Below are 23291 nucleotides of genomic sequence, written 5' to 3'. Positions count from 1 at the left end.
GTAGCTTCATGAATACTGTTGTTTTATTCAAATAATCTCAGCCTTGGAGCATTAGTTCAGGTCTCTGGATGCTGAGAACCTTTTAGGGATACTTCCAGCAAGAACTTACTGAAAACAGTGGGTAGGTTTTCCCCGAGTCCATGCACATTTTAACAACTTGCCTTTATAGTAGGAAGCATCACGTGGAATGGTTAAAAGTAAAATAAGAAAAAAATGCCAAAACCTGGAATTCTCCATGTCCTCAATCTTTTTAAAAACATCAGTATTATAAGGCATCAACATTTTTAAATATTCTGAAAGTTAAATTAAAAAAGCCTTTCAAAGAACCTTTAGATGGTTTCAGAAATCTGCATTAGCAAGCCGTGACTGACACTTGGCAGATCTTCAGAATACATGTAATATAAATTAATAACCCTTCCCAAAGACATTTTCAAATTAACAAATTCTCATCTGAATCTCTCACAGCTGTTCACTTAAAACAATGGGAGAATGCCCCTTGTGCCTCCTCGGACCTGGTGCAGAACTCACTGGCAAGTTTGCAACGTAAGTGTTGGGGAATTGCCCCAAGTTCCCGCTGCCTTGCTGAACTCTGAGTCCAGCATCGGAGCGCAGTCAGCTCGCTCAAGGGCAATCGCTAGCAGCATTTTCCCCGGTTTCTGTGTTGGTACAGATTCGCACAGGATTCCTTGAAGCTGCTGTCAGTGTTTTGTGGTAATGTTGATGAATGTGTTTTCACCATCATTACTCTGCAAGATCTGGGCTGTTACCACTATGCCATCAGAGCAATGCTGGCAGGCAGAGTGCAAATTCGAAAGCCTAAAACTTTCTCGAAAAGCAATAAAGCTCGCTTCTGCTTCATTTTAGTTTGGCGGAATGATGGTAACTAAGTCCTGCTTGGTTTTGAATGGAAGCATTTTGCTCAGAGGCTCTGCTTTATTAGATTTTGCTTGTATTCCTGACCCATTTAAGTTGTGAATTATTGATTGTAAAATTGAGCTTCTGAAAATTTAACTGCATTTGTCTCTGACTTCGGAAATGATAACCAAGATCTCACAGGATTTCGGTAAACCTAAAATCACGGAACTTTGCAGCTACGAAGAAAGGTTGAGTTTGGGGCATTATTCATTTTTCTATCTTCGCCAATCTCTGTAGCTCTTTTTCCTTTTAAGTAAGCGTCTTCTTTCTTTAAGACTGGAGTTAAATCCGCTTCCCCAAACCTCTGTGGAGCACGCCAGTGCAGAATACAGTTTACAGAGTAGGATGTAATCCCATCTTCAGCTTTTTGTAGGATGTGGCATATCAATCCTCTTTGAGAGACATCCAATTTGATGAAGATTTCTGCTTCCTTTGGTCTTTAAGGTGGTGATTTTTAGAGCTCTGCATTCTTTTTAAAAAAAGAAATGATTGCTTCCCTTCTAAAGCCCCACCAACCAGATTCCCCATCTCCAAATTGAAATGAATGATAAGGACGGGATTGGGTGGGATAAACCTATCAATGATTCTTTTAGAACTCTACTTCACGCATCTTGATAGAACAGGGGTGGGCAACCTTCGGCCCACGGGCTGGGTCCAAATTTATCTGGCCCGTAAGCCAATGCTCAGCAATCATCTACACGGTTTTAAAAAAAAAACCCTCCCAACTTTGGCAGTTTGTGTGAACACGATTGTGTTGGCTTATGTAGTGCACTGCATCGAGGGACAATCGAGCATCGCCATGCCAGTTGACCAGTGGGATCGAATTTCGAACGGTTGTCAAAAGGTTGAAAACATTTTTTTGTTGACACCGCACCCCCAAACCAAGATAAATTTATTGTGCTATATTTCAAAATTTGACCAAAAACTGTATTTTTCATGTAGTGTTTTTCAGTTTTGTTTTACAGGCGTGTTTAAAAAGAGTTCGGTAGGTAGTTGCAGAAATGATATTGTGTTTTGCTGTTAAGGTCTGACTGTTAAACATATTCGCTAAATAAAGGTTTGCATTTAATTTTAAATTTAAACATTCAGTCATTTCAGCCCATGAAAAATTTTATTTATACGTCATGTTTTAATGTTAAAAAGTTTCACTATGCCTTGAGTTTATTCATAATCAAGTTTATTTAGTTTTATTTGGATCTCTGACTTTACATAATTTCTAAATCTCTAAGTGAAAGTTCTGAAAGAGTTCTTTCTTCGCCATTTCATTAATAATGATCAATTGTTGATGAGATTTTTTTTCACCCCAGCATGACGAAAAAAATAGCCTGTTACCATGCTGTAGGCCTAAAAATAAATCATCCGGCTGGCCCTCCGGTCAACCATCCGGCCCACGCATGGTAAAAGGTTGCCCGCCCCATTATAGAACATTACAGTGTAGAACAGGCCCTTCAACCCACAATGTTGTACTGATCTTAATAACAATCCAACCCTTCCCTACCTCTCACCCATACCTATTTTTCTTACAGTTGAGTGTCTATCTCAGAGTCTTTTGAATGTCCCTTTTGTACCAGCCTTCACCACCAACCCCAACAATGCCTACCCTCCACTTTCTGAGTTTAAAAAAAAACTTGCATCTGACATTTCCCCTGAACTTACCTCCAGACCTTTTCTTCAATGTTTGGCTTCTATCACTGAACCAATTTTGGATTTGGCTCACCACTTTCCCTTTAAGTCCCATATGAACACTGAGACACATTTTTGCTGACTGATATGTGTTAAGCATTGAAAAATGCAACCTGATTGTAATTGATTTTTTTCCTGGATGAACTTATTGAGCATGTTAGAAATAGATTTGAATTTAATAGTATGTATGTAAGATTGATTAATGTACATGAATCATGAGTATTAAAACAAATTAGTGTGCTGCACAGATTATTTTATTGATTGTGAAATTGCACTTTGGTATTAATTGTTTAGGGCTTTAAAAAGTAATAACTGCCCTTTGAAATCTAAAATGGAGTGATTCCATGTTGAATGGTTGATAAAACACTGATGCTCTCTCCACCTCCAATCTACCACATTCCTTTGAGCATACAGAGATTTTCTGAATTCTAACTGCCCCCTCATCCCCACTAGAATTTGAGTACTTCAATTTTAAACCTCACCCATTTTCCTTCCAAACGATTGTGCAGACACTCCACTTGGGATTATCTCATTTCTGGAATCACAACTGTTATACCACAGGGAGCAAGGTTCCAATTTTAACTTAAGAATTACCAATAATGTTTGAAAAACATCTTTTCAAAATTCTTCTAGGCTAGGGCAGGTCCAGAACATATGAACTAAAGAAGCATCACTGATTTGTGTATAGATAGATAGGGGGTATAGATAGATAGGGGGTATAGATAGATAGGGGGTATAGATAGATAGGGGGTATAGATAGATAGGGGGTATAGATAGATAGGGGGTATAGATAGATAGGGGGTATAGATAGATAGGGGGTATAGATAGATAGGGGGTATAGATAGATAGGGGGTATAGATAGATAGGGGGTATAGATAGATAGGGGGTATAGATAGATAGGGGGTATAGATAGATAGGGGGTATAGATAGATAGGGGGTATAGATAGATAGGGGGTATAGATAGATAGGGGGTATAGATAGATAGGGGGTATAGATAGATAGGGGGTATAGATAGATAGGGGGTATAGATAGATAGGGGGTATAGATAGATAGGGGGTATAGATAGATAGGGGGTATAGATAGATAGGGGGTATAGATAGATAGGGGGTATAGATAGATAGGGGGTATAGATAGATAGGGGGTATAGATAGATAGGGGGGTATAGATAGATAGGGGGGTATAGATAGATAGGGGGGTATAGATAGATAGGGGGGTATAGATAGATAGGGGGGTATAGATAGATAGGGGGGTATAGATAGATAGGGGGGTATAGATAGATAGGGGGGTATAGATAGATAGGGGGGTATAGATAGATAGGGGGGTATAGATAGATAGGGGGGTATAGATAGATAGGGGGGTATAGATAGATAGGGGGGTATAGATAGATAGGGGGGTATAGATAGATAGGGGGGTATAGATAGATAGGGGGGTATAGATAGATAGGGGGGTATAGATAGATAGGGGGGTATAGATAGATAGGGGGGTATAGATAGATAGGGGGGTATAGATAGATAGGGGGGTATAGATAGATAGGGGGGTATAGATAGATAGGGGGGTATAGATAGATAGGGGGGTATAGATAGATAGGGGGGTATAGATAGATAGGGGGGTATAGATAGATAGGGGGGTATAGATAGATAGGGGGGTATAGATAGATAGGGGGGTATAGATAGATAGGGGGGTATAGATAGATAGGGGGGTATAGATAGATAGGGGGGTATAGATAGATAGGGGGGTATAGATAGATAGGGGGGTATAGATAGATAGGGGGGTATAGATATGTCACATAAATAAGACCATTTAACTTTAGACATATGTGCTCTATGGACCACTTTAAATTGCAGCAAACTAAAAATGGAGTTCCAAACTTCCTTGGACAATGCTAATCCTGCTCCCAGGCGTTCTTGATTTTAACTAAAACGGGGCAAGTCTTAGATCAGCCAAATTACCATAAATAAGGATATTTAGCCTTTGTGGGAAGATTATAGATTAAAAATATAAATAATTGCCTCGGAATTCCAGGAAAATCAGGGATCTGAGATTGAACAAAGTGTCTAATTTGATGTCTTTAAAAAAAAATGAATTTTGGGTAAATTAAATATTGCCACCAGTTGTTTGAAAGATGCCAAATTGTAGCCAATAGAAAGGTTTTTGTGCCATTGAAAGCAGAGTCTTGTAAAGAAGGTGGAAAAAGCTGACTGGATATAATTGAGCTGGCAAGAGAAAAACTCGGAAACCCCCCAAAAAATCACCTAAACTGTGCCCATTTTCTCAGACTGTGTTTAATTATCGGGTTATCAGTTAGTTTATATAAATAAGAGAATAAAGAAGACCCTAGAATTGTCAACATGGACTCATCCTTAACAAAATTTAGTTCAATTTCCACCCATGTGAGGAGGTCAACTCAGTTATCAAATTGTAGCAAAAGAATCCATTGATTGTCCAATAATAAAATCTAAAATTTGGAAATGCCGACCATTCCTTTTTTTTAAAAAAAACTTAACCTCAATCTCTGAGGAGTTTTGGAAGAATTATTGAACAGATCCTTTGGAGAAGGAGTAATCATAGGATATAGATTTAATCGATTGTCAAAATACTCAGGGGAAGATGATACTTAAAAAAATTGACAGGGAATTGCAATCTTGATCACACTGCCAGAAAATTGATTTTTTTGAAGTAATTGGATGCAGTATTTACCCAAAATGGGGGCATTTACAATATGGTGAGAAAAAAGCTGTGAAATGCCTCTCAAAGATTCAACACATTGGTGGATTAAGACTTCCTTTCATTCTAAGATCAACAAACATGTAGGTCAGCAAAAATGTCTGAGTAGCTTAAGAAGACAAGTGGCTGAGGGGAGAAAGGAGAAAGTTGTTCAAAAGTGATCCAGCAAAATTATGCAGTGAGCCACGCTCTGTACTTTTCTGTCAAGCTGAGATCACTGTACGGACCTAAACTAAATACATTTCCCTCAAAAAAAAGGTAAATGTGAAGGAGACTCCCACTTTTCCCACCTGCCTATATCCCAGCAGATTATTTCCTGGCTTCTACTGTTGAGTTAATGAAGCATGATAATCAGAGATGCTCTTACTTAGTATAGGAATTCTTGATTTCACTGAACTTGGAAAGGTCTCATGAGCATAACTGAATTGAAAACAATGTTTTATTGTCATCAGCCACAGAAGTGTGTGCTTGTTTTCTTTTTAGATATTGTTCGTTTTATTTGGCCCGGGTCTCAGTTACAATATACTAATATTTACACACTTGCCACTGGTCTAAAAGTAAAGGTTTATTGGAACAGATTACTTTTTAAAAGAAGACTTCCGTGTGTACCACCCTTCCAAGATAATGTAGTATGATGGACTTCTATCCTTTACATTGTGTGTACCCATCGGTGTGTCCCCCCTTCCAAGATAATGTAGTATTTTGGACTTCTATCCTTTACATTGTGTGTACCCTTCTGTGTGTACCCCCCTTCCAAGATAATGTAGTATTATGGACTTCTATTCTTTACATTGTGTGTACCCTTCGGTGTGTTCCCTTCCAAGATAATGTAGTATTATGGACTTCTATCCTTTACATTGTGTGTACCCTTCTGTGTGTACCCCCCTTCCAAGATAATGTATTATTTTGGACTTCTATCCTTTACATTGTGTGTACCCTTCTGTGTGTACCCCCCTTCCAAGATAATGTATTATTTTGGACTTCTATCCTTTACATTGTGTGTACCCTTCTGTGTGTTCCCCCCTTCCAAGATAACGTATTATTTTGGACTTTTATCCTTTACATTGTGTGTACCCTTCTGTGTGTACCCCCCTTCCAAGATAATGTATTATTTTGGACTTTTATCCTTTACATTGTGTGTACCCTTCGGTGTGTTCCCTTCCAAGATAATGTCGTATTATGGACTTCTATCCTTTACATTGTATGTACCCTTCTGTGTGTACTCCCTTTCCAAGATAATGTAGTATTATGGACTTCTATCCTTTACATTGTGTGTACCCTTCTGTGTGTACCCCCCTTTCAAGATAATGTAGTATTATGGACTTCTATCCTTTACATTGTGTGTACCCTTCTGTGTGTACCCCCCTTTCAAGATAATGTAGTATTATGGACTTCTATCCTTTACATTGTGTATACCCTTCTGTGTGTACCCCCCTTTCAAGATAATGTAGTATTATGGACTTCTATCCTTTACATTGTGTGTACCCTTCTGTGTGTACCCCCCTTCCAAGATAATGTATTATTTTGGACTTTTATCCTTTACATTGTGTGTACCCTTCTGTGTGTATTCCCCTTCCAAAATAATGTAGTATTATGGACTTCTATCCTTTACATTGTGTGTACCCTTCTGTGTGTACCCTTCCAAGATAATGTAGTATTTTGGACTTCTATTCTTTACACTGTGTGTACCCTTCGGTGTGTTCCCTTCCAAGATAATGTAGTATTATGGACTTCTATCCTTTACATTGTGTGTACCCTTCTGTGTGTACCCCCCTTCCAAGATAATGTATTATTTTGGACTTCTATCCTTTACATTGTATGTACCCTTCTGTGTGTACTCCCTTTCCAACATAATGTAGTATTATGGACTTCTATCCTTTACATTGTGTGTACCCTTCTGTGTGTACCCCCCTTTCAAGATAATGTAGTATTATGGACTTCTATCCTTTACATTGTGTGTACCCTTCCAAGATTATGTAGTATTATGGACTTCTATCCCTTACATTGTGTGCACCCTTCTGTGTGTACCCCCCCTTTCAAGATATTGTAGTATTATGGACTTCTATCCTTTACATTGTGTGTACCCTTCTGTGTGTACCCACCTTCCAAGATAATGTATTATTTTGGACTTCTATCCTTTACATTGTGTGTACCCTTCTGTGTGTACCCTTCCAAGATAATGTAGTATTTTGGACTTCTATTCTTTACATTGTGTGTACCCTTCGGTGTGTTCCCTTCCAAGATAATGTAGTATTATGGACTTCTATCCTTTACATTGTGTGTACCCTTCTGTGTGTACCCCCCTTCCAAGATAATGTATTATTTTGGACTTCTATCCTTTACATTGTGTGTACCCTTCTGTGTGTACCCCCCTTCCAAGATAATGTATTATTTTGGACTTTTATCCTTTACATTGTGTGTACCCTTCTGTGTGTACCCCCCTTCCAAGATAATGTATTATTTTGGACTTTTATCCTTTACATTGTGTGTACCCTTCGGTGTGTTCCCTTCCAAGATAATGTCGTATTATGGACTTCTATCCTTTACATTGTATGTACCCTTCTGTGTGTACTCCCTTTCCAAGATAATGTAGTATTATGGACTTCTATCCTTTACATTGTGTGTACCCTTCTGTGTGTACCCCCCTTTCAAGATAATGTAGTATTATGGACTTCTATCCTTTACATTGTGTGTACCCTTCTGCGTGTACCCCCATCGAAGATAATGTATTATTTTGGACTTCTATCCTTTACATTGTGTGTACCCTTCTGTGTGTACCCCCCTTTCAAGATAATGTAGTATTATGGACTTCTATCCTTTACATTGTGTATACCCTTCTGTGTGTACCCCCCTTTCAAGATAATGTAGTATTATGGACTTCTATCCTTTACATTGTGTGTACCCTTCTGTGTGTTCCCCCCTTCCAAGATAATGTATTATTTTGGACTTTTATCCTTTACATTGTGTGTACCCTTCTGTGTGTATCCCCCTTCCAAAATAATGTAGTATTATGGACTTCTATCCTTTACATTGTGTGTACCCTTCTGTGTGTACCCTTCCAAGATAATGTAGTATTTTGGACTTCTATTCTTTACATTGTGTGTACCCTTCGGTGTGTTCCCTTCCAAGATAATGTAGTATTATGGACTTCTATCCTTTACATTGTGTGTACCCTTCTGTGTGTACCCCCCTTCCAAGATAATGTATTATTTTGGACTTCTATCCTTTACATTGTGTGTACCCTTCTGTGTGTACCCCCCTTCCAAGATAATGTATTATTTTGGACTTCTATCCTTTACATTGTGTGTACCCTTCTGTGTGTACCCCCCTTCCAAGATAATGTATTATTTTGGACTTCTATCCTTTACATTGTGTGTACCCTTCTGTGTGTACCCCCCTTCCAAGATAATGTATTATTTTGGACTTTTATCCTTTACATTGTGTGTACCCTTCTGTGTGTATCCCCCTTCCAAAATAATGTAGTATTATGGACTTCTATTCTTTACATTTTGTGTACCCTTCGGTGTGTTCCCTTCCAAGATAATGTCGTATTATGGACTTCTATCCTTTACATTGTATGTACCCTTCTGTGTGTACTCCCTTTCCAAGATAATGTAGTATTATGGACTTCTATCCTTTACATTGTGTGTACCCTTCTGTGTGTACCCCCCTTTCAAGATAATGTAGTATTATGGACTTCTATCCTTTACATTGTGTGTACCCCCATCGAAGATAATGTATTATTTTGGACTTCTATCCTTTACATTGTGTGTACCCTTCTGTGTGTACCCCCCTTTCAAGATAATGTAGTATTATGGACTTCTATCCTTTACATTGTGTGTACCCTTCTGTGTGTACCCCCCTTTCAAGATAATGTAGTATTATGGACTTCTATCCTTTACATTGTGTGTACCCTTTTGTGTGTACCCCCCTACCAAGATAATGTATTATTTTGGACTTTTATCCTTTACATTGTGTGTACCCTTCCAAGATTATGTAGTATTATGGACTTCTATCCTTTGTGTGTACCCTTCTGTGTGTACCCTTCCAAGATAATGTAGTATTATGGACTTCTATCCTTTACATTGTGTGTACCCTTCTGTGTGTACCCTTCCAAGATTATGTAGTATTATGGACTTCTATCCTTTACATTGTGTGCACCCTTCTGTGTGTACCCCCCCTTTCAAGATATTGTAGTATTATGGACTTCTATCCTTTACATTGTGTGTACCCTTCTGTGTGTACCCCCCTTCCAAGATAATGTATTATTTTGGACTTTTATCCTTTACATTCTGTGTACCCTTCTGTGTGTATCCCCCTTCCAAAATAATGTAGTATTATGGACTTCTATCCTTTACATTGTGTGTACCCTTCTGTGTGTACCCTTCCAAGATAATGTAGTATTTTGGACTTCTATTCTTTACATTGTGTGTACCCTTCGGTGTGTTCCCTTCCAAGATAATGTAGTATTATGGACTTCTATCCTTTACATTGTGTGTACCCTTCTGTGTGTACCCCCCTTCCAAGATAATGTATTATTTTGGACTTCTATCCTTTACATTGTGTGTACCCTTCTGTGTGTACCCCCCTTCCAAGATAATGTATTATTTTGGACTTTTATCCTTTACATTGTGTGTACCCTTCTGTGTGTACCCCCCTTCCAAGATAATGTATTATTTTGGACTTTTATCCTTTACATTGTGTGTACCCTTCGGTGTGTTCCCTTCCAAGATAATGTCGTATTATGGACTTCTATCCTTTACATTGTATGTACCCTTCTGTGTGTACTCCCTTTCCAAGATAATGTAGTATTATGGACTTCTATCCTTTACATTGTGTGTACCCTTCTGTGTGTACCCCCCTTTCAAGATAATGTAGTATTATGGACTTCTATCCTTTACATTGTGTGTACCCTTCTGTGTGTACCCCCATCGAAGATAATGTATTATTTTGGACTTCTATCCTTTACATTGTGTGTACCCTTCTGTGTGTTCCCCCCTTCCAAGATAATGTATTATTTTGGACTTTTATCCTTTACATTGTGTGTACCCTTCTGTGTGTATCCCCCTTCCAAAATAATGTAGTATTATGGACTTCTATCCTTTACATTGTGTGTACCCTTCTGTGTGTACCCTTCCAAGATAATGTAGTATTTTGGACTTCTATTCTTTACATTGTGTGTACCCTTCGGTGTGTTCCCTTCCAAGATAATGTAGTATTATGGACTTCTATCCTTTACATTGTGTGTACCCTTCTGTGTGTACCCTTCCAAGATAATGTAGTATTTTGGACTTCTATTCTTTACATTGTGTGTACCCTTCGGTGTGTTCCCTTCCAAGATAATGTAGTATTATGGACTTCTATCCTTTACATTGTGTGTACCCTTCTGTGTGTACCCCCCTTCCAAGATAATGTATTATTTTGGACTTCTATCCTTTACATTGTGTGTACCCTTCTGTGTGTACCCCCCTTCCAAGATAATGTATTATTTTGGACTTCTATCCTTTACATTGTGTGTACCCTTCTGTGTGTACCCCCCTTCCAAGATAATGTATTATTTTGGACTTCTATCCTTTACATTGTGTGTACCCTTCTGTGTGTACCCCCCTTCCAAGATAATGTATTATTTTGGACTTTTATCCTTTACATTGTGTGTACCCTTCTGTGTGTATCCCCCTTCCAAAATAATGTAGTATTATGGACTTCTATTCTTTACATTTTGTGTACCCTTCGGTGTGTTCCCTTCCAAGATAATGTCGTATTATGGACTTCTATCCTTTACATTGTATGTACCCTTCTGTGTGTACTCCCTTTCCAAGATAATGTAGTATTATGGACTTCTATCCTTTACATTGTGTGTACCCTTCTGTGTGTACCCCCCTTTCAAGATAATGTAGTATTATGGACTTCTATCCTTTACATTGTGTGTACCCTTCCAAGATGATGTAGTATTTTGGACTTCTATCCTTTACATTGTGTGTACCCTTCTGTGTGTACCCCCCTTTCAAGATAATGTAGTATTATGGACTTCTATCCTTTACATTGTGTGTACCCTTCTGTGTGTACCCCCCTTTCAAGATAATGTAGTATTATGGACTTCTATCCTTTACATTGTGTGTACCCTTTTGTGTGTACCCCCCTACCAAGATAATGTATTATTTTGGACTTTTATCCTTTACATTGTGTGTACCCTTCTGTGTGTATCCCCCTTCCAAAATAATGTAGTATTATGGACTTCTATCCTTTACATTGTGTGTACCCTTCTGTGTGTACCCTTCCAAGATAATGTAGTATTTTGGACTTCTATCCTTTACATTGTGTGTACCCTTCCAAGATTATGTAGTATTATGGACTTCTATCCTTTACATTGTGTGTACCCTTCTGTGTGTACCCTTCCAAGATAATGTAGTATTATCGACTTCTATCCTTTACATTGTGTGTACCCTTCTGTGTGTACCATTCCAAGATTATGTAGTATTATGGACTTCTATCCTTTACATTGTGTGTTCCCTTCAGTGTGCACCCCCCTTCCAAGATAATGTAGTATTATGGACTTCTATCCTTTACATTGTGTGTACCCTTCGGTGTGTACCCTTCCAAGATAATGTAGTATATGGACTTCTATCCTTTACATTGTGTGTACCCTTCGGTGTGTACCCCCCTTCCAAAACAATGTAGTATTATGGACTTCTATCCTTTACATTGTGTGTACCCTTCGGTGTGTACCCTTCCAAGATAATGTAGTATTATGGACTTCTATCCTTTACATCGTGTGTACCCTTCTGTGTGTACCCTTCCAAGATTATGTAGTATTATGGACTTCTATCCTTTACATTGTGTGTACCCTTCTGTGTGTACCCTTCCAAGATAATGTAGTATTTTGGACTTCTATCCTTTACATTGTGTGTACCCTTCTGTGTGTACCCCCCTTTCAAGATAATGTAGTATTATGGACTTCTATCCTTTACATTCTGTGTACCCTTCTGTGTGTACCCCCCTTCCAAGATAATGTATTATTTTGGACTTCTATCCTTTACATTGTGTGTACCCTTCTGTGTGTACCCCCCTTCCAAGATAATGTATTATTTTGGACTTCTATCCTTTACATTGTGTGTACCCTTCTGTGTGTACCCCCATCGAAGATAATGTATTATTTTGGACTTTTATCCTTTACATTGTGTGTACCCTTCTGTGTGTATCCCCCTTCCAAAATAATGTAGTATTATGGACTTATATTCTTTACATTGTGTGTACCCTTCGGTGTGTTCCCTTCCAAGATAATGTCGTATTATGGACTTCTATCCTTTACATTGTATGTACCCTTCTGTGTGTACTCCCTTTCCAAGATAATGTAGTATTATGGACTTCTATCCTTTACATTGTGTGTACCCTTCTGTGTGTACCCCCCTTTCAAGATAATGTAGTATTATGGACTTCTATCCTTTACATTGTGTGTACCCTTCCAAGATTATGTAGTTTTATGGACTTCTATCCCTTACATTGTGTGCACCCTTCTGTGTGTACCCCCCCTTTCAAGATATTGTAGTATTATGGACTTCTATCCTTTACATTGTGTGTACCCTTCTGTGTGTACCCACCTTCCAAGATAATGTATTATTTTGGACTTCTATCCTTTACATTGTGTGTACCCTTCTGTGTGTACCCTTCCAAGATAATGTAGTATTTTGGACTTCTATTCTTTACATTGTGTGTACCCTTCGGTGTGTTCCCTTCCAAGATAATGTAGTATTATGGACTTCTATCCTTTACATTGTGTGTACCCTTCTGTGTGTACCCCCCTTCCAAGATAATGTATTATTTTGGACTTCTATCCTTTACATTGTGTGTACCCTTCTGTGTGTACCCCCCTTCCAAGATAATGTATTATTTTGGACTTCTATCCTTTACATTGTGTGTACCCTTCTGCGTGTACCCCCATCGAAGATAATGTATTATTTTGGACTTCTATCCTTTACATTGTGTGTACCCTTCTGTGTGTACCCCCCTTTCAAGATAATGTAGTATTATGGACTTCTATCCTTTACATTGTGTATACCCTTCTGTGTGTACCCCCCTTTCAAGATAATGTAGTATTATGGACTTCTATCCTTTACATTGTGTGTACCCTTCTGTGTGTTCCCCCCTTCCAAGATAATGTATTATTTTGGACTTTTATCCTTTACATTGTGTGTACCCTTCTGTGTGTATCCCCCTTCCAAAATAATGTAGTATTATGGACTTCTATCCTTTACATTGTGTGTACCCTTCTGTGTGTACCCTTCCAAGATAATGTAGTATTTTGGACTTCTATTCTTTACATTGTGTGTACCTTTCGGTGTGTTCCCTTCCAAGATAATGTAGTATTATGGACTTCTATCCTTTACATTGTGTGTACCCTTCTGTGTGTACCCCCCTTCCAAGATAATGTATTATTTTGGACTTCTATTCTTTACATTTTGTGTACCCTTCGGTGTGTTCCCTTCCAAGATAATGTCGTATTATGGACTTCTATCCTTTACATTGTATGTACCCTTCTGTGTGTACTCCCTTTCCAAGATAATGTAGTATTATGGACTTCTATCCTTTACATTGTGTGTACCCTTCTGTGTGTACCCCCCTTTCAAGATAATGTAGTATTATGGACTTCTATCCTTTACATTGTGTGTACCCCCATCGAAGATAATGTATTATTTTGGACTTCTATCCTTTACATTGTGTGTACCCTTCTGTGTGTACCCCCCTTTCAAGATAATGTAGTATTATGGACTTCTATCCTTTACATTGTGTGTACCCTTCTGTGTGTACCCCCCTTTCAAGATAATGTAGTATTATGGACTTCTATCCTTTACATTGTGTGTACCCTTTTGTGTGTACCCCCCTACCAAGATAATGTATTATTTTGGACTTTTATCCTTTACATTGTGTGTACCCTTCCAAGATTATGTAGTATTATGGACTTCTATCCTTTGTGTGTACCCTTCTGTGTGTACCCTTCCAAGATAATGTAGTATTATGGACTTCTATCCTTTACATTGTGTGTACCCTTCTGTGTGTACCCTTCCAAGATTATGTAGTATTATGGACTTCTATCCTTTACATTGTGTGCACCCTTCTGTGTGTACCCCCCCTTTCAAGATATTGTAGTATTATGGACTTCTATCCTTTACATTGTGTGTACCCTTCTGTGTGTACCCCCCTTCCAAGATAATGTATTATTTTGGACTTTTATCCTTTACATTGTGTGTACCCTTCTGTGTGTATCCCCCTTCCAAAATAATGTAGTATTATGGACTTCTATCCTTTACATTGTGTGTACCCTTCTGTGTGTACCCTTCCAAGATAATGTAGTATTTTGGACTTCTATTCTTTACATTGTGTGTACCCTTCGGTGTGTTCCCTTCCAAGATAATGTAGTATTATGGACTTCTATCCTTTACATTGTGTGTACCCTTCTGTGTGTACCCCCCTTCCAAGATAATGTATTATTTTTGACTTCTATCCTTTACATTGTGTGTACCCTTCTGTGTGTACCCCCCTTCCAAGATAATGTATTATTTTGGACTTTTATCCTTTACATTGTGTGTACCCTTCTGTGTGTACCCCCCTTCCAAGATAATGTATTATTTTGGACTTTTATCCTTTACATTGTGTGTACCCTTCGGTGTGTTCCCTTCCAAGATAATGTCGTATTATGGACTTCTATCCTTTACATTGTATGTACCCTTCTGTGTGTACTCCCTTTCCAAGATAATGTAGTATTATGGACTTCTATCCTTTACATTGTGTGTACCCTTCTGTGTGTACCCCCCTTTCAAGATAATGTAGTATTATGGACTTCTATCCTTTACATTGTGTGTACCCTTCTGTGTGTACCCCCATCGAAGATAATGTATTATTTTGGACTTCTATCCTTTACATTGTGTGTACCCTTCTGTGTGTACCCCCCTTTCAAGATAATGTAGTATTATGGACTTCTATCCTTTACATTGTGTATACCCTTCTGTGTGTACCCCCCTTTCAAGATAATGTAGTATTATGGACTTCTATCCTTTACATTGTGTGTACCCTTCTGTGTGTTCCCCCCTTCCAAGATAATGTATTATTTTGGACTTTTATCCTTTACATTGTGTGTACCCTTCTGTGTGTATCCCCCTTCCAAAATAATGTTGTATTATGGACTTCTATCCTTTACATTGTGTGTACCCTTCTGTGTGTACCCTTCCAAGATAATGTAGTATTTTGGACTTCTATTCTTTACATTGTGTGTACCCTTCGGTGTGTTCCCTTCCAAGATAATGTAGTATTATGGACTTCTATCCTTTACATTGTGTGTACCCTTCTGTGTGTACCCCCCTTCCAAGATAATGTATTATTTTGGACTTCTATCCTTTACATTGTGTGTACCCTTCTGTGTGTACCCCCCTTCCAAGATAATGTATTATTTTGGACTTCTATCCTTTACATTGTGTGTACCCTTCTGTGTGTACCCCCCTTCCAAGATAATGTATTATTTTGGACTTCTATCCTTTACATTGTGTGTACCCTTCTGTGTGTACCCCCCTTCCAAGATAATGTATTATTTTGGACTTTTATCCTTTACATTGTGTGTACCCTTCTGTGTGTATCCCCCTTCCAAAATAATGTAGTATTATGGACTTCTATTCTTTACATTTTGTGTACCCTTCGGTGTGTTCCCTTCCAAGATAATGTCGTATTATGGACTTCTATCCTTTACATTGTATGTACCCTTCTGTGTGTACTCCCTTTCCAAGATAATGTAGTATTATGGACTTCTATCCTTTACATTGTGTGTACCCTTCTGTGTGTACCCCCCTTTCAAGATAATGTAGTATTATGGACTTCTATCCTTTACATTGTGTGTACCCTTCCAAGATGATGTAGTATTTTGGACTTCGATCCTTTACATTGTGTGTACCCTTCTGTATGTACCCCCCTTTCAAGATAATGTAGTATTATGGACTTCTATCCTTTACATTGTGTGTACCCTTCTGTGTGTACCCCCCTTTCAAGATAATGTAGTATTATGGACTTCTATCCTTTACATTGTGTGTACCCTTTTGTGTGTACCCCCCTACCAAGATAATGTATTATTTTGGACTTTTATCCTTTACATTGTGTGTACCCTTCTGTGTGTATCCCCCTTCCAAAATAATGTAGTATTATGGACTTCTATCCTTTACATTGTGTGTACCCTTCTGTGTGTACCCTTCCAAGATAATGGAGTATTTTGGACTTCTATCCTTTACATTGTGTGTACCCTTCCAAGATTATGTAGTATTATGGACTTCTATCCTTTACATTGTGTGTACCCTTCTGTGTGTACCCTTCCAAGATAATGTAGTATTATGGACTTCTATCCTTTACATTGTGTGTACCCTTCTGTGTGTACCCTTCCAAGATTATGTAGTATTATGGACTTCTATCCTTTACATTGTGTGTTCCCTTCGGTGTGCACCCCCCTTCCAAGATAATGTAGTATTATGGACTTCTATCCTTTACATTGTGTGTACCCTTCGGTGTGTACCCTTCCAAGATAATGTAGTATATGGACTTCTATCCTTTACATTGTGTGTACCCTTCGGTGTGTACCCCCCTTCCAAAATAATGTAGTATTATGGACTTCTATCCTTTACATTGTGTGTACCCTTCGGTGTGTACCCTTCCAAGATAATGTAGTATTATGGACTTCTATCCTTTACATTGTGTGTACCCTTATGTGTGTACCCTTCCAAGATTATGTAGTATTATGGACTTCTATCCTTTACATTGTGTGTACCCTTCTGTGTGTACCCTTCCAAGATAATGTAGTATTTTGGACTTCTATCCTTTACATTGTATGTACCCTTCTGTGTGTACTTCCTTTCCAAGATAATGTAGTATTATGGACTTCTATCCTTTACATTGTGTGTACCCTTCTGTGTGTACCCCCCTTTCAAGATAATGTAGTATTATGGACTTCTATCCTTTACATTGTGTGTACCCTTCTGTGTGTACCCCCCTTCCAAGATAATGTATTATTTTGGACTTTTATCCTTTACATTGTGTGTACCCTTCTGTGTGTATCCCCCTTCCAAAATAATGTAGTATTATGGACTTCTATCCTTTACATTGTGTGTACCCTTCTGTGTGTACCCTTCCAAGATAATGTAGTATTTTGGACTTCTATTCTTTACACTGTGTGTACCCTTCGGTGTGTTCCCTTCCAAGATAATGTAGTATTATGGACTTCTATCCTTTACATTGTGTGTACCCTTCTGTGTGTACCCCCCTTCCAAGATAATGTATTATTTTGGACTTCTATCCTTTACATTGTGTGTACCCTTCTGTGTGTACCCCCCATCCAAGATAATGTATTATTTTGGACTTTTATCCTTTACATTGTGTGTACCCTTCTGTGTGTACCCCCCTTACAAGATAATGTATTATTTTGGACTTTTATCCTTTACATTGTGTGTACCCTTCGGTGTGTTCCCTTCCAAGATAATGTCGTATTATGGACTTCTATCCTTTACATTGTATGTACCCTTCTGTGTGTACTCCCTTTCCAAGATAATGTAGTATTATGGACTTCTATCCTTTACATTGTGTGTACCCTTCTGTGTGTACCCCCCTTTCAAGATAATGTAGTATTATGGACTTCTATCCTTTACATTGTGTGTACCCTTCTGTGTGTACCCTTCCAAGATAATGTAGTATTTTGGACTTCTATTCTTTACATTGTGTGTTCCCTTCGGTGTGTTCCCTTCCAAGATAATGTAGTATTATGGACTTCTATCCTTTACATTGTGTGTACCCTTCTGTGTGTACCCCCCTTCCAAGATAATGTATTATTTTGGACTTCTATCCTTTACATTGTGTGTACCCTTCTGTGTGTACCCCCCTTCCAAGATAATGTATTATTTTGGACTTCTATCCTTTACATTGTGTGTACCCTTCTGTGTGTACCCCCATCGAAGATAATGTATTATTTTGGACTTTTATCCTTTACATTGTGTGTACCCTTCTGTGTGTATCCCCCTTCCAAAATAATGTAGTATTATGGACTTCTATCCTTTACATTGTGTGTACCCTTCTGTGTGTACCCTTCCAAGATAATGTAGTATTTTGGACTTCTATTCTTTACATTGTGTGTACCCTTCGGTGTGTTCCCTTCCAAGATAATGTAGTATTATGGACTTCTATCCTTTACATTGTGTGTACCCTTCTGTGTGTACCCCCCTTCCAAGATAATGTATTATTTTGGACTTCTATCCTTTACATTGTGTGTACCCTTCTGTGTGTACCCCCCTTCCAAGATAATGTATTATTTTGGACTTTTATCCTTTACATTGTGTGTACCCTTCTGTGTGTACCCCCCTTCCAAGATAATGTATTATTTTGGACTTTTATCCTTTACATTGTGTGTACCCTTCGGTGTGTTCCCTTCCAAGATAATGTCGTATTATGGACTTCTATCCTTTACATTGTATGTACCCTTCTGTGTGTACTCCCTTTCCAAGATAATGTAGTATTATGGACTTCTATCCTTTACATTGTGTGTACCCTTCTGTGTGTACCCCCCTTTCAAGATAATGTAGTATCATGGACTTCTATCCTTTACATTGTGTGTACCCTTCTGCGTGTACCCCCATCGAAGATAATGTATTATTTTGGACTTCTATCCTTTACATTGTGTGTACCCTTCTGTGTGTACCCCCCTTCCAAGATAATGTATTATTTTGGACTTTTATCCTTTACATTGTGTGTACCCTTCTGTGTGTATCCCCCTTCCAAAATAATGTAGTATTATGGACTTCTATTCTTTACATTTTGTGTACCCTTCGGTGTGTTCCCTTCCAAGATAATGTCGTATTATGGACTTCTATCCTTTACATTGTATGTACCCTTCTGTGTGTACTCCCTTTCCAAGATAATGTAGTATTATGGACTTCTATCCTTTACATTGTGTGTACCCTTCTGTGTGTACCCCCCTTTTAAGATAATGTAGTATTATGGACTTCTATCCTTTACATTGTGTGTACCCCCATCGAAGATAATGTATTATTTTGGACTTCTATCCTTTACATTGTGTGTACCCTTCTGTGTGTACCCCCCTTTCAAGATAATGTAGTATTATGGACTTCTATCCTTTACATTGTGTGTACCCTTCTGTGTGTACCCCCCTTTCAAGATAATGTAGTATTATGGACTTCTATCCTTTACATTGTGTGTACCCTTTTGTGTGTACCCCCCTACCAAGATAATGTATTATTTTGGACTTTTATCCTTTACATTGTGTGTACCCTTCCAAGATTATGTAGTATTATGGACTTCTATCCTTTGTGTGTACCCTTCTGTGTGTACCCTTCCAAGATAATGTAGTATTATGGACTTCTATCCTTTACATTGTGTGTACCCTTCTGTGTGTACCCTTCCAAGATTATGTAGTATTATGGACTTCTATCCTTTACATTGTGTGCACCCTTCTGTGTGTACCCCCCCTTTCAAGATATTGTAGTATTATGGACTTCTATCCTTTACATTGTGTGTACCCTTCTGTGTGTACCCCCCTTCCAAGATAATGTATTATTTTGGACTTTTATCCTTTACATTGTGTGTACCCTTCTGTGTGTATCCCCCTTCCAAAATAATGTAGTATTATGGACTTCTATCCTTTACATTGTGTGTACCCTTCTGTGTGTACCCTTCCAAGATAATGTAGTATTTTGGACTTCTATTCTTTACATTGTGTGTACCCTTCGGTGTGTTCCCTTCCAAGATAATGTAGTATTATGGACTTCTATCCTTTACATTGTGTGTACCCTTCTGTGTGTACCCCCCTTCCAAGATAATGTATTATTTTGGACTTCTATCCTTTACATTGTGTGTACCCTTCTGTGTGTACCCCCCTTCCAAGATAATGTATTATTTTGGACTTTTATCCTTTACATTGTGTGTACCCTTCTGTGTGTACCCCCCTTCCAAGATAATGTATTATTTTGGACTTTTATCCTTTACATTGTGTGTACCCTTCGGTGTGTTCCCTTCCAAGATAATGTCGTATTATGGACTTCTATCCTTTACATTGTATGTACCCTTCTGTGTGTACTCCCTTTCCAAGATAATGTAGTATTATGGACTTCTATCCTTTACATTGTGTGTACCCTTCTGTGTGTACCCCCCTTTCAAGATAATGTAGTATTATGGACTTCTATCCTTTACATTGTGTGTACCCTTCTGTGTGTACCCCCATCGAAGATAATGTATTATTTTGGACTTCTATCCTTTACATTGTGTGTACCCTTCTGTGTGTACCCCCCTTTCAAGATAATGTAGTATTATGGACTTCTATCCTTTACATTGTGTATACCCTTCTGTGTGTACCCCCCTTTCAAGATAATGTAGTATTATGGACTTCTATCCTTTACATTGTGTGTACCCTTCTGTGTGTTCCCCCCTTCCAAGATAATGTATTATTTTGGACTTTTATCCTTTACATTGTGTGTACCCTTCTGTGTGTATCCCCCTTCCAAAATAATGTAGTATTATGGACTTCTATCCTTTACATTGTGTGTACCCTTCTGTGTGTACCCTTCCAAGATAATGTAGTATTTTGGACTTCTATTCTTTACATTGTGTGTACCCTTCGGTGTGTTCCCTTCCAAGATAATGTAGTATTATGGACTTCTATCCTTTACATTGTGTGTACCCTTCTGTGTGTACCGCCCTTCCAAGATAATGTATTATTTTGGACTTCTATCCTTTACATTGTGTGTACCCTTCTGTGTGTACCCCCCTTCCAAGATAATGTATTATTTTGGACTTCTATCCTTTACATTGTGTGTACCCTTCTGTGTGTACCCCCCTTCCAAGATAATGTATTATTTTGGACTTCTATCCTTTACATTGTGTGTACCCTTCTGTGTGTACCCCCCTTCCAAGATAATGTATTATTTTGGACTTTTATCCTTTACATTGTGTGTACCCTTCTGTGTGTATCCCCCTTCCAAAATAATGTAGTATTATGGACTTCTATTCTTTACATTTTGTGTACCCTTTGGTGTGTTCCCTTCCAAGATAATGTCGTATTATGGACTTCTATCCTTTACATTGTATGTACCCTTCTGTGTGTACTCCCTTTCCAAGATAATGTAGTATTATGGACTTCTATCCTTTACATTGTGTGTACCCTTCTGTGTGTACCCCCCTTTCCAGATAATGTAGTATTATGGACTTCTATCCTTTACATTGTGTGTACCCTTCCAAGATGATGTAGTATTTTGGACTTCTATCCTTTACATTGTGTGTACCCTTCTGTGTGTACCCCCCTTTCAAGATAATGTAGTATTATGGACTTCTATCCTTTACATTGTGTGTACCCTTCTGTGTGTACCCCCCTTTCAAGATAATGTAGTATTATGGACTTCTATCCTTTACATTGTGTGTACCCTTTTGTGTGTACCCCCCTACCAAGATAATGTATTATTTTGGACTTTTATCCTTTACATTGTGTGTACCCTTCTGTGTGTATCCCCCTTCCAAAATAATGTAGTATTATGGACTTCTATCCTTTACATTGTGTGTACCCTTCTGTGTGTACCCTTCCAAGATAATGTAGTATTTTGGACTTCTATCCTTTACATTGTGTGTACCCTTCCAAGATTATGTAGTATTATGGACTTCTATCCTTTACATTGTGTGTACCCTTCTGTGTGTACCCTTCCAAGATAATGTAGTATTATGGACTTCTATCCTTTACATTGTGTGTACCCTTCTGTGTGTACCCTTCCAAGATTATGTAGTATTATGGACTTCTATCCTTTACATTGTGTGTTCCCTTCGGTGTGCACCCCCCTTCCAAGATAATGTAGTATTATGGACTTCTATCCTTTACATTGTGTGTACCCTTCGGTGTGTACCCTTCCAAGATAATGTAGTATATGGACTTCTATCCTTTACATTGTGTGTACCCTTCGGTGTGTACCCCCCTTCCAAAATAATGTAGTATTATGGACTTCTATCCTTTACATTGTGTGTACCCTTCGGTGTGTACCCTTCCAAGATAATGTAGTATTATGGACTTCTATCCTTTACATTGTGTGTACCCTTCTGTGTGTACCCTTCCAAGATTATGTAGTATTATGGACTTCTATCCTTTACATTGTGTGTACCCTTCTGTGTGTACCCTTCCAAGATAATGTAGTATTTTGGACTTCTATCCTTTACATTGTGTGTACCCTTCCAAGATTATGTAGTATTATGGACTTCTATCCTTTACATTGTGTGTACCCTTCGGTGTGTACCCCCCTTCCAAGATAATGTAGTATTATGGACTTCTATCCTTTACATTGTGTGTACCCTTCGGTGTGTACCCTTCCAAGATTATGTAGTATTATGGACTTCTTTACATTGACATTTGAAGTACTAACAATTCCGATCGTCTAACAGAGTGTCTTTGATAAACTTCAGTGAATTAGTATCTCTCCCCCCACAATATCTGCAGATAGTGCATTTCAAATGCAAATCCTCTGGTTGTAATCATTCTGGGAGAATGCTACTCATTAGGCAAAAGTTTGTTACAGACTTAATAGCAAGTAACATCACAATTTTGAACTATTCGTCATTAATTCAGATTGTTCAGCCACATAGTTAAAATAATTAGAGGAAGATGTTGATTTCTTATAACTAATATAACTTATTTCTTATAACTATTTGCAAGGGAATATGGAACTTTTAAAAATTTGTGAAAAAAATATGAAATCTAATCTATGAAACCAAAGGCTTTGCGTCTATTTATTTTGATATGGGGACATGATAGTTTAATTATGTCAAACCATGAGATTAATTATCTGTAAATTCAAGCATTATCCTGGCACAAGCAGCTTAGCCAGCAATCCTCAGGCTCTCCTTTGACATCCCATAGAAAGAAAACCCGAAAGAGCTAACATTTTATCTGTGTAAGATGCGAT

The 23291-nt window shown here is 38.2% G+C and overlaps 1 protein-coding gene across 11 annotated transcripts in view; it reads left to right on the top strand.

The window, feature by feature from the left end:
- asb7 (ankyrin repeat and SOCS box containing 7) overlaps window positions 1–23291 on the top strand; it is a 65912-nt gene that overhangs the window by 39052 nt on the left and 3569 nt on the right. For 7 of the 11 annotated variants that reach the window (XM_069911938.1, XM_069911939.1, XM_069911936.1 and 4 more), the window contains one exon: window positions 466–2834. The exons of 3 other annotated variants lie outside the window; for them this stretch is intronic. The gene's annotated coding sequence lies outside the window, so the exon portion shown is untranslated. Of the gene's footprint in view, window positions 1–465; window positions 2835–23291 lie in introns of those variants that run through there. One more of the 11 variants, XR_011348933.1, reaches the window with a different exon arrangement.

Source organism: Narcine bancroftii, chromosome 14, assembly GCF_036971445.1.
Source record: "Narcine bancroftii isolate sNarBan1 chromosome 14, sNarBan1.hap1, whole genome shotgun sequence".
Taxonomy (NCBI): Eukaryota; Metazoa; Chordata; class Chondrichthyes; order Torpediniformes; family Narcinidae; genus Narcine; species Narcine bancroftii.
This window is presented reverse-complemented; position numbering and strand designations above follow the sequence as displayed.